Raw genomic sequence first — 16742 nt, 5'->3', positions numbered from 1 at the left:
ACTAAAGTTCCAATGCAAAAAATTATTAATAGAATAAGCAATGGTTTTGTTTGTGTGCTCTGGTTTTCATCATCTTCAGTCGATGTCTGTTCCTCTGTAAAATAAAATAATAACAACAAAATGATCAAATGAAGTTCTCAACACAACTGCTATGGTGAAACTAGCATCTTTTAACCCCACAGTCAGCAGCATCTTTCTCATGCAACAGATTGTAAGTTATTTGAACAAACCACAATAAATTATGGTTAATAATAAAACATATTAAACTATTACATGTATTCATTATTGTTTTTGTTTTAACCTCTTCCACCCCGAAGCTATTTTGGGGATTTTCGCCTGGATTTGGCCTACCCAATTTCAAAAGCTTCCCATACCCACATGCAGAGGTTTACATACAAATGTTTGGTATCATTTTACAGGAAACCCTTTGAAATTACATAAAACACTGTTGAAAGTGCTAAACATGGTTGTATGTGATGTCAGTCCTCTAATAAACACAAAAATAAATAGGCGCTTTTTGATGTTTTTTTTCTAAAGTTTTTATTTAAAAGTGTATAACTCTGGCCCTGAGTGCCTCAGCTCCCTGCAGACAGTTTTGTTTGATTCCAGCAATTGCCAGCTTACAGAGGAAAAAAGATTTTTTTCTCTATCATAATGTATGCAAAAGTTATTTTACTCCAACTGATTGGAGGAATAATACCCTTTTTGTATACAATTTCTGCCTAAAAACATTTAAAGTGCTCCATTAACCACATACAGTGGAATAAATGCAATTTCTTTATATCATTTTAAAGAAAACCCTTTGAAGTTACATAAAAAGCTGCTGTTTGTGACAAATATTGTTATTTATGTTGTTTTCCATATGATGAAACACCAAATTTTCTTTTTTTATGTTGTAAATACTGCCTTTGATAGTGTATAACTATGGCTGTGGGTGCTCTAGCAGACTGCAGACAGTTCTGGTTGTTACCAGCAGCAGACAGTAAACACCCAAAAAAAGAATGATCTCTTTAGCATGTCGCATTCAAAAGTTATTTTAATTTTACTGAAGTGTCCGAAAATACATTTTTCATATAAATATTATTTTTTTGTTTTGGACATATAATAAATAACAAGAGATTATTCATGCACACAACCTAAGAAAATGCTGTGAATGGACTCATTTTTTAGAGTAGGATCTAAGAGAAAAGATGGTGTATCATTTGTGGCTATATGTGCTATCTGAGGCAGTCCACACTCAATTTTCCCATATGTTTACAAAAGACGATTTTTTACATCATTATTCATTCAACTATTGTTGGATATGTGTTAATAATAGAACAAAAATAACGCTGTAGCCTTATTCCTGAGAATGAGAGCTTTCATTTGATATAAGACTTGCCCATGTTTGTCATACTTGAAAAATATGAAATATGTGAATATTAAATCATATACAAAATTATGGGGGGGTGATAGTGTAAATTAAGTGTAAATAACTTTCTTACAGTAAAAGATTTCTCAAAGTGATGCATATCTGGAGAAAGTAGAGAGTCTAAGCTTTCAAACAGTATCTCATATGTGTTACTGGGGTCCATGATGGACCATTAAAGATTAAAAGAATATTTTATTTGAGTCAAAATACGAAATTTTGTCCCCGGGACTGGGTCCTCAGGGTTTAAGAGGTTAAGAAAATATTATTACATCGCTTCTTAAACACTAGATGGAGCCACAAGCTTATGAAATGTTTTGTTTATTTTAAAATTATTTGCTTTTTCATTTTAAATAAGACAAAAGTAAGCACATTAAGAACTTATATAAACATTAACTAAGCAGATTATGTTGTATATATTATGTACTGTAATCACATTTTTATTAAAACAAATTAATAATATATAGTAGCAGAATAAATAAACCAGCTAAATCAGTATATTTTTCTCAGCATAATATTAGTTGTTTTTGAACAATTATTGTATTGTTTCTATGAAAGGTTTTACTGAATGGATTTGTAAATACAAATCATGAGTGCATGTGCGCCACATACACATTCGACTCTTGTACGTGTATTATGGTTAAAGCAAATGTTTTGTAGAGATTTACTGTGTTTGTATCAGCTATTATGTCAACCCCTAACTGCACAAATTATGCCGACGTTCCTGGATTTCATAGTAAACATTAAAGAGCCAGTCAAAACAGCACACTTGTGTCCCTCGCAATATGACAACCATTAGCTTTAGTGGCTCACCGGAAGTCTTAACACAAAGGAGCTCAAAGATGGTAGCGCCCACATTTATTAGGGTAACCATATACGTGCCATTCTTCCCGGACACGTCCTGGCCAGGATTTCGGTGCGTCTTCCGGAAATCGTATTTGTTGACCGCATACGCCATCCAGTTAAAAACATAAGACATACAATCGTAGTTTCATTCTTACCTTAAAATGTAAAGGTTGCTTTTCTGTAATAATAATAATCCTCTATGACGGATGCAGTCGACAAATACAACTTCCAGAAGACAAAGTCGTATCCAGGATGCGTCCGGGAAGAATGGTATGTATGGTCACCCTACATTTATGTAACAAATAATTGACGACAGGCCGTTGAATCATAAGAAAATAATGCAGACCCAAGGTGGTAATGCGGCACAACCTGAAGGGGAGCCAAATTCAACTAATCAGCCCACTTGCATAAAAGCTTTTTATACTTCAGGCCACGCAGAACAATTAGCCCATGATATTGCATTTGAAAGCATACAGTCCTTTGGTCCCGATCGGTCTGGGGTGCGTTTCCAGAAAGCAACGTTAGCCAACTACTGTCGTGAGTTTTGTTGTTACTGACAAAGTTCAACGATTTGTTGTTTCCCGAAACCATTGTTCAAACGAACATTCGCAAGCTGCATTGCAAACTTGTGTGGTTTGAACGACAGCTCTTCACCTGTCGTTAAAAGCACAGTTCCTTGTTATTATCATATGTAGACTTATGTTGATCATGCTTTTAATTAAAACTTTCCATATCCATCATTCTACATATATAAAAATTAGATTTTACTTCATTAAGTTTGTAAACAGAATTAAAGCGCTACATTTGAAAACTGCGCATGTGCACAGTCCTACGAGCTTTAAGACCCTGGGGAATCCATGGGAGGAGTGACGAAAGAGGAAACTTGTGCATGAATTAAATATCTTTAAAAAAACAACAACAGATAACTAAATTCCGATAACAAAATCAGTCTTCCAATGCAATATATGTTATTTACAGCAGTAATCTAACATTAAATCGCCTCCACCTGACATAATCAACTATGTTTTCTAAACCAACGTGGTTCAAACGACTATGCTTTCAGGAAACAGTCGTGACAAGGTAGTTTGTTTCTCCAACTATGCATTGTACTATGGTGGTTCAGCAGCGAGTTACGTTGTTGTTCTTAAAAAGCACCCCTGGACAGCTTCAATGATGTCGAACAAACGGATTCCCTAATTAACACAAGCTGATAACATGAACCAGGTAGTTATATAGGAAAACATCTAAAACATTCAGGGTTTAACAGTGTAGTTTTCAGAATCAATATTTTGCTACATTTTCCATCAATATTTTAATAAAAAACTTTGCTGTAATGTTACAAACCTTTGGCTTTGATGATGAGATACATGTCCTCATAATGATCTGCTGGTATGATGAAGCAGGTGTACTCGCCTTCGTCATTTGTTTTAAGTTCCTTGATTTTGATAGAAAAGTTCCCCATTTTATATTCGTCAGGAAAAGATTCGAATCTGATGCTTTTGCTCCTTAACGTTACATCTTGTGAAATATTGACTGGACTAAATTCAAAAACCTTCTGACTGCCATTGAGTCTCCAAAACACTGTGTCTACTTCATTTATATCTTCTGAGTATGAGCAGTTTAAAATCGCTGAATCTCCAACAAAATATTGAACTGTGACCTTCAGAGAGACTGAAAACAAAACATATGAAAATATGCTGATGGCAGTTTTGCATTTGAGAAAATAGTAACGTTTTAAATTTAGTGAGTTACTCACCCTGTTCACTGTTTATTAACAGTACAAAGACATAGATGAGGAACCATCTGTAACAGAAAAAGACAAAAAATCCTTCTCAGTAACTAAACTGATAGGTAAGGTAGCTGCACACATTTCAGGTTTCAAATCCTAAACTCTATGATGACGCAAATTATCGTCTCCAGACGAAATCTCTTTTCTTGGACTACAATGAACACAAGTATTACAGGCAACAGTTTACTTCCGCAGCAAGTTGACACAGACAGGTCATTATTATAATTTCACCCGTTTCTGACTCATAGCCAGTCAGTGATTTCATATTTAAAAATTTACTAGTGACTATTAAAAATACGAATTTTGAGTCGAGTAGCGATCAGGATTTTCAGGGAGCTGATCTTCCAAATATGGAAGTAAAGGGCGATTTATAGTCGTGCGCAAGTTCTACGTCGTAGCTACGGCAAAGGCTATCCGTAGCCTGTGCGTTGCTCTGCGTAGCCTGACCTGCACCTCGCAAAAATTTTAACAGGGCGTCAGTTCTATGCGGATCGCAAGCGCTGTGATTGGTCCACCAGAACCCCTAGTGTCAGGTAAAAAAACTGTGTCATAGGTATTTCTGTTTGCAACGGTTAAAAGAAAGATGAGACAAGTTGAGGAGTGATTTAACTCAAACTGCAACCAAAGTCGCTGTTTATTTACTTCCATCATTGCTGGTCTTCTCAAATCATACACAACAAGTTGCTGTGTCTTCTTCGTTTGTGGGTTAACTTGCCAAGCTTCTTCTTCTCTGATGGTCGCGCTGCTACTGTGGTTACACGCGTGGATACTGCCTACCAGCGGTTTGCGCATGTGTTTGCATGTCGACGCGGAGGACGACGCAAAAGTACAAATGAAAACCGACGCAGAACCTACGCCGTCGCAGCTACGCCGTAGGACCTACGCACAACTATAACGCGTCCAAGGAGCACCACATTTCCATAACACACTTGAAGTATTCAGCCAATCACAATGCACTGGGGATAGCTGGCCAATCGGAGCACACATTTTTAAGATGAGCTTTTTACAAATCAATGCATTTCAGAACGGTGAGGCATAGATGAGCTACAATAATGTATGGCGGGTAGGGATGCTCCGATCAGGATTTTTGCAGCCGATACCGATCACCGATTTGTAATCTTCGTGATGGGCCGATACCGATACCGATTTTTTTAAAGCTGATATGCAAGCTTGATGACTGTAACTGTTACAATCTTTCTAAATAAAATAATACCACGGTGTTGCCTTTGTTATATTACTTGCAGTAATTAGGTATATTATTGTTTTAATAGAGACTCAAATAAATAAGCACAACAAATATTTATTCTGCAAAGAGAAATTTAATATGGCTTTAAAAAGGCTTATGTCTCCTAAAAGTACTGAAAATAAAACACTTCATAGACTTTACTGTATTAATTAAATATACACGCATTCGTATGAAGTATAAAAGTTCTTTAGTCAAGAGCAGAGAGTGATTTTATTGAGAGATGATTTAGGGTACTGCAGCTTTAAGACGTGAGAGAGAGATCGCTCTGTTCACGTGCACTGATGACAGGCTGTTGTGTGTGTGGGCGGCGGCTGTGAGGAAAATAAAAGTTAACGCTCAAAACTTTAAAACGCATGGAAATAAGAAACTTTTGGCATGATGATGCAATTGTCCGTGATAGATATGTGTTGTATACGCTGTTTGATGGGGATGTGAAGACGCTTCGCGCTGTTTACCGGAGCGCGTCCTCATACGCATATCTCTGTAAAGGCAAAGAGAAACATACAAATCTGCACGCTGCACATGAGCAACAGGTTGTAAAAATGCTCGCGCTACGTAAAAAATGTCTTTAATTGCAGCCGCATTCAGGATCCTTTTGATGACAAAAGTAAACAGAAAGATCGGTTTATGAGATCGGCAGATTTAGCGAGCACCGATCGAGTCATTTAATGCCATTATCGGCCGATACCGATCGATCGGAGCATCCCTAATGGCGGGGTCACCAATCCTGCTCCTGGAGGGCCGGTGTCTATGCAGAGTTTAGCTCCAACCCTAATCAAGCACACCTGAGGCACCTTAATTAGCTGGCCCTCCAGGAGCAGGATTGGTGACCCCTGATGTACAGTATGTGGAAAATAATTTTTTTTTAACCATAAACCACATTGCATTACACCAAATACACAAAATAATGTTCTTTTTAGCAATGTCATAGGGGCTCTTTAATATAAACCAGCAATACATACATACTTTATGCATATATTGCACTTTACCCCACTTAAGTCTGTATTTATTTCACGTACAGTCATTTAATGGATATTGGTTTAACGGTTTAGGAATGACAATGTATATATTTTCCTTTGTAATACCTATTTCTCTAAGCACAACAGTGTGTAGATCGTGAACAAAAATCTAAAAGTTAACAGGATTTCAAATGCATTGCACATAATGGTAAACATGAGATTTTTAGAAATATAATAACGTTAGTTCTTGATTAAAGAGGCACTTTTCGCATGCCACAGTTTTACTTTCCTCCCCAGTTTCAGATTCAAGGCTTAAGGCTAACGTTAGTCCAAGATTTAAAATACTTTTAAGATAAAAATACACAGTATCGTCTTTTCTAAAGCATGTTTATAAAAGATGCTTAAACATCATAATTTAACTAAGGCCCAATAAGTTACTAGCTTGCTTGTCTGTAAAACCAGGCCTGGCTGTTCTCATGTCCTTCTGCAAGTTAACGATCGAGTCTCGTTTATACGGGCTACACAGCTAACTGATAACATGGATTATCGGTCTAAAAATTGAACGCAGAATCCATTAATACATACCTCACAATCATAATGCACCAATACTACCAATATATAGTGATGGGACATCTGAAGCGAGGCTCCGGAGCTTGTGTCGAGCATAAAGGGGCGTTCCAGATGAAGCCCCGATTCGAGGCTTGTATCGTTTCCGGGAAAATCACGTGACGATGACAAACGAGGCCTCGTTTTCTGTTGAATACGTCATTGCTTCATTCCGAGTTTTGCTTACGGTTCGAAACTCGCGCCTCTTGTGGGTTTTGCAGTACGTTTGCATTGATGTTATAGTGTTGGTTGTAGCGAGTAGTGGCGAGGTTGTAGTGAGTTTCTAGTATATACGCACAACCGGCGCAACGTCATATAATGTCTCTGAACAGGTTCACGCCCACTTTTGGGGGAAATCACACTAGACGTTCCATTGGCTTCCATTCAAAATAGCGGAACAAAGCAACGTTCGTGCACAGCCGGCAGGCGTAGATGGCTTGTGGGGTCACTCGGATTGGACATGTTGAGTGGTTGTCTGTCCACCCTGCCTGCCATGGAGCGCAAAGGATAAATTGGAATATTTGATTTGGTCAATATGGAGACGTGTCTCTGTCATTCTCCCGGCGTCAAATTTGTGTAACAACGCTCCCTATTGGCCAGAGGTGTCTTACCCGGACATTTACTCGTACCTCATCGAGTCAACAGGGAAGACAGTGAATGATTTTACTTCGTATTTGAAAGTTACTTCGTATTTATTTATTATGTCTTTATATTTAGAGTAATGAGTGCACTTTTCCGTCTAGCCATACAACTAACTGGCTTAGCGATATTTCCAGCAATCACTGGATGGCGTTGTTACACAAAATTTGACGCTGTGAGAATGAAAGGGACATGTTTTTATATTGACCAAATTAAATGTGTTAATGTATCTTTCGCCCTCTATGGCAGGCAGGATGGACAGTTAAATACTCAACATGTTTAATCTGAGTGATTTCATAAGTTATTTACGCCTGCCGGCTGTGTAAAAACGTTGCTTTGTTCCGCTATTTTGAATGGAAGCGCTGCTTTTTTATCCCCCGAAAAGGGGCGGTGACTAAATTTACAGTCAAGTTCCCGGATGTGCCGGTAGTCCGTATAGTTATCATTATTTATACAACAGTTCTTTCTGGTTCTCGAATCTGATTGGCTAAGAGCTATACGATATTGTGCTGATAACGGCACTGTAACCACTTCACCTTTCGTATTATTCCGCCACCTAGTGAATGGAGGTCCTAAGCAGGCTCATCTCTGAATGGAAAAACACACGCTCTCCGTGTGTCTCATTAGTTTACTAGCTCATAAATCAGTCTGTGAATCCCCAATCAGAAGTATTATTCCGTCAAAGATCAGCGCTCTTGGATGTTACGTTAAAGTTAATGGGAGAAATGTCTTGTCACATCGTGTGGACGATTAACACTTGGAAAGAGGAATATAAACACTCGTTTTTTTCTGGAGCTATATCTTTTATCAGAACGCGAAAACACCGTGGAACTGCAGGTAAGCACCACAGCTTTTAAATGTGGACATTGATAATTTACTTTATCGTGACGTGACTATTAAAACATGTTATGAGATATCGCCACTGATATATTTATAAGCAGCATGCAAAAACATCTCTCTGACACTTATAAAAAACCGTTTTGTATAGTACTGACAAGAACAAAGTTTAATAATAATAATCGAGTGCTCGTATCGCGTTAAGAATAAATGAGAAAGCAATAGTAACTAGGGATGTCCCGATCCGATCACGTGATCGGAAATCGGCCCCGATCACGTGGTTTCAGACTCGATCGGAATTGGACGTTACCTCCCGATCAGGACTCGGAAACATATGCAGGGTTTAAAATCCATTAAGGTCTCGCTCTGCTCCGCGCCAGTGTACGAGCTGCGCTGGTGCGTGTGAACTGATGAGAAGAGAATAGGCTTGTTCGACTTCATGCAGCGCTGCAACAACCGGCAGCCGGATGACGTCTAAGTTCCGCGAGAGCGATTTAAAAGCAAACTCCTCCGTATGATTTCGCGGATCACTCTTGCGGTAGTTTGACGTCACCCGGCTGTCGATTGTTGCGGCGCCGCGTGAAGACGAGCAGGCCTATTGACGTGCTTTCAAATTCATTCATAGGCTTCACACTCGTGCGTGCAAGGAACCCACGACAAAACCGGATTTTTACCGCTCATTTAAACGACACGTTGATCGTTTTTGTCACCATGTGCTCAGACCATAGACCGTAAAAAAATATGGACGTAGTGTCCGTGACGTCACCCATTGGTTTGTGAAGATCGCTTTTGAAGCTTAAAGTAGGCGTTGCCTGCTGTCGCCATCTTGGCCACGCGTCGGAAAACCGAAAATGGGTAAAGAGGCGGGACATGGGTGAAGCTGAGGTGAAACCACGCCCGCCTAGCACGAGTCTAGTGACAGCAGTGGCTGTTCAACCGACACTCAAGCGGCCACACCCTTAATTATGCAGAAGTTTAAGGCTTAATATAATCTAAACGGTTGAGTTACAAAAAAATTCACCCCCCTCACAGTTGTCATGAAGGGCAAAATTAGCTATATAGGCCAAAAACACTTTTTGTACCAGGCTGTAAACATATTATTTTCTACTGTAAAGTTGGCCATTTTTAACATGGGAGTCTATGGGAATTGACTCCCTTTTGAAGCCAGCCTCAAGCGGCCAGTCGATGAATTGCAGTTTAAGTCACTTCCGTGTTGGCTTCATTAGAGAGATCGGAAGGTTGCCCCTCGGCTCAGACGCAGCTCCGCGTCTCACTCAGAACCTCAAGAACGCGCATTCGCGCAGGATACTGTAGAGATGAGAGATAGAGAGAGAGGTAAGAATGGTGCCCACGTCGAGAAAACTTAATAGAAGTCTAGAAACAAAGTATTAAAGCATGTCTAACCATGTCACACATCTCATTACAATATGTTAACTAGATAACTGGATACAACTGATTGTATAGTTTAATAAAATAATGTATTTTGATTATACAGATTAATTACGACCTAGTAACTATAGGTATTTTATAACTAACTGCTGACCAGCTTAGGGAATCTCTATGGCTAATTTATAAGATATATTGCTGAATCAGTATGCTGTTTTTCTTGTTAATTGAGTCTGGGTAGCCTATCTTATGCCTAGAATTAGTCAAGGAGGTTGATTCTTATAGCTTCCTTCAAAGTTTGATCAATTGTGCATAATGATATGTGCAACAAATGCATATAGGGTGTCAGACTCATAGATTTGCATAATTTAAAGTTCAGGTTTTAAAGTTTGGGTCAACATGTGGCACAGCTTTAAAACTGAAACGTATAAAATCCTATCAGAGGTCCAAAATGTCATTGAAACACATCAGTGGCTTTGCTGTCATCAGGATTAAACATTTTACCCCTCGAACCCTCCCTCCCAACAGAGCATCCCCACAAAACAAATCCCAATTTAACCCCTGTACATATACTATATATATTCTCATTATTTTTTAACACATCTATAGTTATGTGCTGGCACCGAGTTAGACTCTTTTGACTTCACACAGAAACAGCAATGCGTGCGGCATGACATTAGGAACATCCTGGTTCTGTTTTTTTTCGCTCTTATTTATTCTTTTTTTATATATTATAGAAGTATCGGATCGGGACTCGGTATCGGCAGATACTCAAAATCAAATGACTCGGACTCGAGGGCAAAAAAACCTGATCGGGACATCCCTAATAGTAACGTTACACAAGTATAGTTTTATTAACTTTTACCTCGCGCCAAAACAATAACAACACAAAAGACACTAACTGTTAAATATGAATAAAAAAACAAGTACTAGTTTGATCATGACACCAAATACTGCTGATTTGATCTCATTTTGACGATCATAAACAAACAAGGCCAACATGAGAGCCAGGGAATCCCTTTCAGAGATGTAGCCCAGAGAGGGCGGTGGTCAGCGGGGCGAGTAAACACTGAGGTCCGCTCATGCTTTGGTTCTCATTCGTACCGAATCTCACTAAGCAAACGTTCAAACAGGCGCTATCTTTACTAATCGACTGCAGATTTAGTTATAATACAGATACATTCTCGACTGAACTAATCTTAAAACTACACTTTGTGACCAAGAAACGGTAATATAAAGTAACGGCTTTTCCGTCCATTGAGTTGTTATGAGCTTCAAAGCAGCCGAAAGTTTTACCTGTCATTCTGGCCGCCCTCAAATCCGTGGCGGAAGAAGTAGTTCTCAAACAAAGAGGCTTTTAAAATAACTCCGTTGTTGTTTTCTAGTTTTCGTTTTTCAAACGTGTGCCGTCGAACTGTTGTATAAAAGCAATATCGCTCTCGGAGTCGTGTGATATAGCTCTATATCATCACGGCTGTGATTGCCTCCGGCACTCGGCCTACGACCTCGTGCCTCTGGCCTAATCACAGCCGTGATGATATAGAGCCACACCACACTCCTACTAGAACGATATTGCTTAAATATCATAGCCTGTATTATATATTATATTACACTTAGCTTAGTAGATTATTAGAGTAAATTATACATAGCCTAGTTCAGTAGATCATTAGAGTAAATTAGCATATGTCTAGTTCTAATAATACGTAATTATATTATATAGCCTATATTAGTAGTAGTGTTATTATTATATATATTATTGCTGCTGTTATTATTATTATAAGACTAGACTGTAGTAGGGATAACCTAGAAGGACTGAGGATCCATTGGGATATTGGAACAAACAGAAGGTCCAATATCCCAATTTATATAACTGATCTTCTTATGTTGTCCAGCATCATCAGTGCCCTGTGATAGGGTGTTTTCTAAAAACAGAAACCGCCTCAATCCAAATACTGTTAAAAAACTTTTGTTTCTAAATAAAAACCAGTAAACCCTTTTCCGTGTTGCAGTTTGCTGTTTCACACTTCCAGTCCCATAAGCATTGCACTATTGCAGCCCCAGTTAATAAGCACTGCACTCACGATAATTTGAAGAGTTTCGTTGCAAAACGAGATAACCACCGTTTTTTAATTGTTCAGAAATCTTGTTTTTTGGTTGTGCATTCCAATTAATTTCAATGCAACTGCAGTTGGTTTGTTTTGATTTAAACCTTCATAACTTAAAAAATACAGCTAAGTAGCACCATAAAACAAAATAATAACATGATAACGTAATAATAAACATGTTTTGACAAAAATGTTAAAAAAAATTGATTTATCTTGTTTTGCAACGAAACTCTTCATTTCTTTATTTTGTGCATTCTGTTATCACTAACTCAAGAACTACTGTATAGTTGAACACAAAGTTGTGTATGTGTGAGTTGTGTGTACATAGGTTAACACAAGCAGAGTAAAATACTTTCTTTAATATACTTTATTCAAAAGCCCACACCATAGCCGTTTCTCAATATGCGTTCTTGTCTGTACTTGCGTTCTTGTGGACATGTGAAACGTCATCAGTCACGGCCCAAGTACTGTTCCAATTCAAAGTTCGCATCAAGCCCAAGTTCACATAAAATCCCCGGATGTATTCTTGATCCGCCCATTTTATCGAGGATGCATCAGAGGAGACTTGTGTGGACTTATGACAGCGAGGTTTCCCAGAATGCATTTCGCGTCAGGAGTTCGTTCTTCCGAGTCTGAACTTGCAAGTTCGAACTACGAAGGACACAAGTCCGAGTTTGGCGTACTTGGTATTGAGAAACGGCTCATGACAATTTGGTTGCTCAAAATGAATAGATTTGTGTGCGTGTGCGATACATTGCTTTGCACAGCAGGTGTCACTGGAGAGCACAGTGTTTCATGAGGCTTCGGGTAAATGAACCTTTTGGCGAACCAATGGGCTGGAAAGCCTCATTGGTTCAGGAAGCCTCGTTTGGCCATCACTACCTATCGCCACCTAGCGATAAGGCGGCTAGGGTTAAGGTTAGGCCTAGGCAATGTTAACACTAGCATCAACAGACTTGTAAAAATAGTTTATATTTACTTTATGAACATGTTATAAGACATAAATATACATTATCCTCTATGCTTTCACTGCAGCTTTTGAGATTTAAAGTCCATGTAAAATCAAAACGGACAATTTTTATTTTTAAATTGAATATTTTAGTGTTTAATGGTGTAAACCTATTGAAAAATCCAGCTAAGACTAGCATAAGCTGGTAGCTGGTTTTAGCTGGTTTAAGGTGGTTTATGCTGGTCCTCACAGCCTGACAAAGCTGGTCATGCTGGTGGGCCAGCTGGTCTCCCAGCCTGACCAGCTAAGTCCAGCTAGACCAGCTTAAAAAGTGACCAAAACACAGCTAGACCAGCTTGCTACACAAGCAAGACCAGCTTCCTACACCAGCAAAACCAGCTAAAATCAAGCTGGAGACCAGCTTAAACCAGCTCACCAGCTTATGCTGGTTTTAGCTGGATTTTTCAGTAGGGAAGACAGTGGTTTTCAAACTGGGGGGGCACGAGATGGTGCCAGGGGGGCCCCAGTTTTATGACATTTTATGAAATACATTCATTTATCATGAATTCTGTGTAATTAAACCTAAAAAAATAAGGCTACTAACCAAAAGCACAACTTTTTTGTATAATTTAATGTTTTTTTATTAAAAATGTTGACTTTTAGAACAGTTTTTGTCACAAATTTTCTTTGGGGGGGTCACAAAGGAATGCACCGTACACAAGGGGGGCCGCACGCTGAAAAAGTTTGGGAACCACTGGTGTAAGACATGATACGAGTTTACTTTAAAGTCCCCTGTAGTCCTGTGTTTTTTAATCAGGGGGGCTCAAACAAGCCTCAAGGTGATTCAGAATAAGACAAAACAAGCATTAAAATAAGATAAAACAACAAAAATTAAGCTATTTTGTAGTGACATATACATCTAGGGCGGTATAACGTAAGCACTTATCAAACATAATGCTATAGTTGTGACGTTTTCTGAACTTTAAGCAAGCTTAGACAAAACTCATGTTTGTATCGCAAACATGTGTGCTGCTGAAGCGATGCAGTTTGGCATTTCATTTGCTCATAGTAGCTACAAACATCTTTGATCAGAAAGATGAGAAAAAGACACAGCGGTTACAGTACATTCACACTAGGCGCCAGCGTTAAAGGACAAGTTGGGTATTTTACACTTAAAGCCCTGTTTTCAGATTGTTTATGATGAAATAGAATGGTTTTGACTGACATTTGGACATATGATGCTGGCCCAAGAATTTTCGGGTGTTTGTTGTATTACCCACCCTTACAGGTGCACTGGAACAATCCTTCCTAAAATGCACTAAACTTTCGTTTACAAAGACGTGAAACTCAGCGAGTGGTCAGGGGTGTTCACTGATATGCTCACACAAAAATCGCTGCAAAAGATGCTTTCCAACACGTGTTTTAGCATTCGTTGTAAACTTGTGGACCTATTTTTCCAAACGCCTCACACCCGTACATTCTTCCGTTGAGAGCTTGAATAATAAACACTCCTAAACAATCTGAAAACAGGGCTTTAAGTGTAAAATACCGGACTTGTCCTTTAATGCTTGGGGAAGGCTTGTCTGAAGCATGGCCAACAGACAATCACAGTGGCCGCCCGCAACACATGCTTCAGTCTTGCATAAACGTAAATGGCTGGCTCGCACTAACTTATTTGGATGATGTGATCTGATTGGCTGACACACGTGTAACTTTTGCTGCGAGCAATGGCAGTGAACTTTGGTTGTGTATACAGTGCACAATATAACATGTTTCACGTGTAAAAAAAAACACATTATTGTTCACACAATTTACTTATCGCTGTTTTCCCTGTCCCCAAAACGTTCTGATGTCTTCCTTGTTCTATGAAGTCCCTCCTTCAAAAATACGTAACGAGTTTTGATTATGATTCCCATCTTGCTCAAACTTCTGTTAATATTACTGACCCGAGGTCATACAATATGTTCTCATTTTTTTATCCGCTTTAAAAATCACCACGTTTTATTTTGTTCCACCATACTTACTTGTGTAACTCCTCATGTAACAGTCTTTAAATAGGGAAAACATGCAAGTGTTTGGTGGCTTCTAAATTCATCCCTGTTTTGATTCTAAGGAATGAATGGATTTAGGCTAAATGCTGACACATTCACAACATGCTATACAAAGATTAAGTTCACGCATTGAATAAAGATAGATATGTGTTAATTCATCTAAAGTTGAGGTAAGAACATAGTAAAATATTGAAAAATTGTGGTGTTTTCCTTTAAGCAAAATCCAATAAAAAAAATAGATTTGGGTACTATGTTATCGGAAGTACTGAAATGCTAACTCACTTCTGGGGTTTGCCTACAAAAATATTTCATCCCTGGAGCACTCATTTTAGTCTATTCCTGCTCGTCAACTGACAAGTCAAATGCAGTCACCTGTACCTAAGGCCTGTTAACTAAGGCAAACATGCCAGGAAACTGTACATTTAGGATGTTTTTCCATACATTCTAGGTCATGGAAATTTAGCGTTTTAGTCAGTAGCTGGGTTTCCATACAAACATGAAGCGAATCTTTTCAAAATTCGCAAAAAAGAAAAACGAACATATCTGAATTACATGCATTTTCATCAAGTTTTGCAAGCAGTATTGGTAACCTAGTAAACAACAGTAAAGAAAACAGGGCACTTTTTAAAAATAGAGGCAGAAATGCATTTAGTTACAGTTTTTAATTCACTAGCAGTGCAGCTTGTAATTGCCAAACTGAATGCTGTGCACAGAAGAAAAATGCAGAATTTTTGATGCAGGCACTAGCAGCAAAGGCATTAAGACGACGCCGAGCCCGATATATGGTAAAGAAAACTTCAGCGGAAACTGCTAGATGATCAGTCCTATGGGTTTAATGTTTGCTACCTTAGAGTTTATTCGGCAAATCTGTTTCCATCTCCCATTATTTGCATTAACTCTTTATCATATAAGTCAAGAAACACATCAAGAGAGCGTAAAACTTTTTTGCAAATTAAATGATTTTTATTCGGTTTTATTCAGGATTTTTATAAGGCGTTTCCATCACTCGTACTTCAAAATGCACATAAAATCATGGTGATGGAAACATGGCTATTGAAAGTTAGGGAATTTGACATCTGACTTAGAGCGGGAACCCTGTACACTCCCTGACAAAAGTCTTGTCGCTTATCTATTTTGTAGAAACACCTGCTTTTCTTATCTTCAATTTGGGACTTTACAGGACTTGCATGCTGATCCTAACGGATAGGTAGGGAAACCATACGTCACCTCTTGTCGTTGTTCCAGGGCGAGGAGGGGAATTTACCACTTCCAACTGCTGTACGTAGGGCCAGCTATAATAAAAAAAAAATAATTACTTACATTTATGTAGCGCTTTTCTCAGTACTCAAAGCGCTTTACATATGAACGGGGGAATCTCCTCAACCACCACCAATGTGCAGCATCCACCTGGATGATGCGACGGCAGCCATATTGCGCCAGAACGCCCACCACACACCAGCTTATTAGTGGAGAGGAGACAGAGTGATATAGCCAATTAGTATGAGGGATGATTAGTAGGCCAATGCGCAAGTTTGGCCAGGATGCCGGGGCAGACCCCTACTCTTTTTCGAAAGGACATCCCGGGATTTTTAATGACCACAGAGAGTGTCAGGACCTCGGTTTAACATCTCATCAGAAGGATGGTGCTTTTTTGACATTATAGTGTCACCATCAGTATACTGGGGTGTTAGGACCCACACAGACCACAGGGTGAGCACCCCCTGCTGGTCTCACTAACACCACTACCAGCAGCAACCTGGTTTTCCCAAGTGGTCTCCCATCCAAGTACTGACCAGGCTCAGCCCTGCTTAGCTTCAGTGGGCAAGCTGTCTTGGGCTACAGGGTGATATGGCCGCTAAGGTCTAAGTCGATGATTCCAGGCAGGCTACACGCCACGGGTCCGTGCGGCTGGACAGGCACG

The 16742-nt window shown here is 39.1% G+C and overlaps 1 protein-coding gene and 2 long non-coding RNA genes across 3 annotated transcripts in view; 2 read left to right on the top strand and 1 right to left on the bottom strand.

Annotated features, from left to right (window-relative positions):
* Positions 1–16742, top strand: part of LOC129453110 (uncharacterized) — a 309370-nt gene that overhangs the window by 21327 nt on the left and 271301 nt on the right. The gene's annotated exons all lie outside the window — the stretch shown is intronic.
* Positions 1–16742, top strand: part of LOC129454137 (uncharacterized) — a 37803-nt gene that overhangs the window by 6833 nt on the left and 14228 nt on the right. The window lies entirely within an intron of this gene.
* LOC129454129 (uncharacterized) lies at positions 3773–7236 on the bottom strand. Its single transcript, XR_012366011.1, has 3 exons — positions 6834–7236; positions 4011–4057; positions 3773–3925 (listed from the first exon to the last, which is right to left on the bottom strand). It is a non-coding gene; the product is annotated as an uncharacterized lncRNA (long non-coding RNA).

Source organism: Misgurnus anguillicaudatus, chromosome 23 (assembly GCF_027580225.2).
Source record: "Misgurnus anguillicaudatus chromosome 23, ASM2758022v2, whole genome shotgun sequence".
In the NCBI taxonomy this organism is placed as follows: domain Eukaryota; kingdom Metazoa; phylum Chordata; class Actinopteri; order Cypriniformes; family Cobitidae; genus Misgurnus; species Misgurnus anguillicaudatus.
Note: the sequence above shows the minus strand (reverse complement) of the source record. Positions and strands in the feature narration are given on the sequence as shown.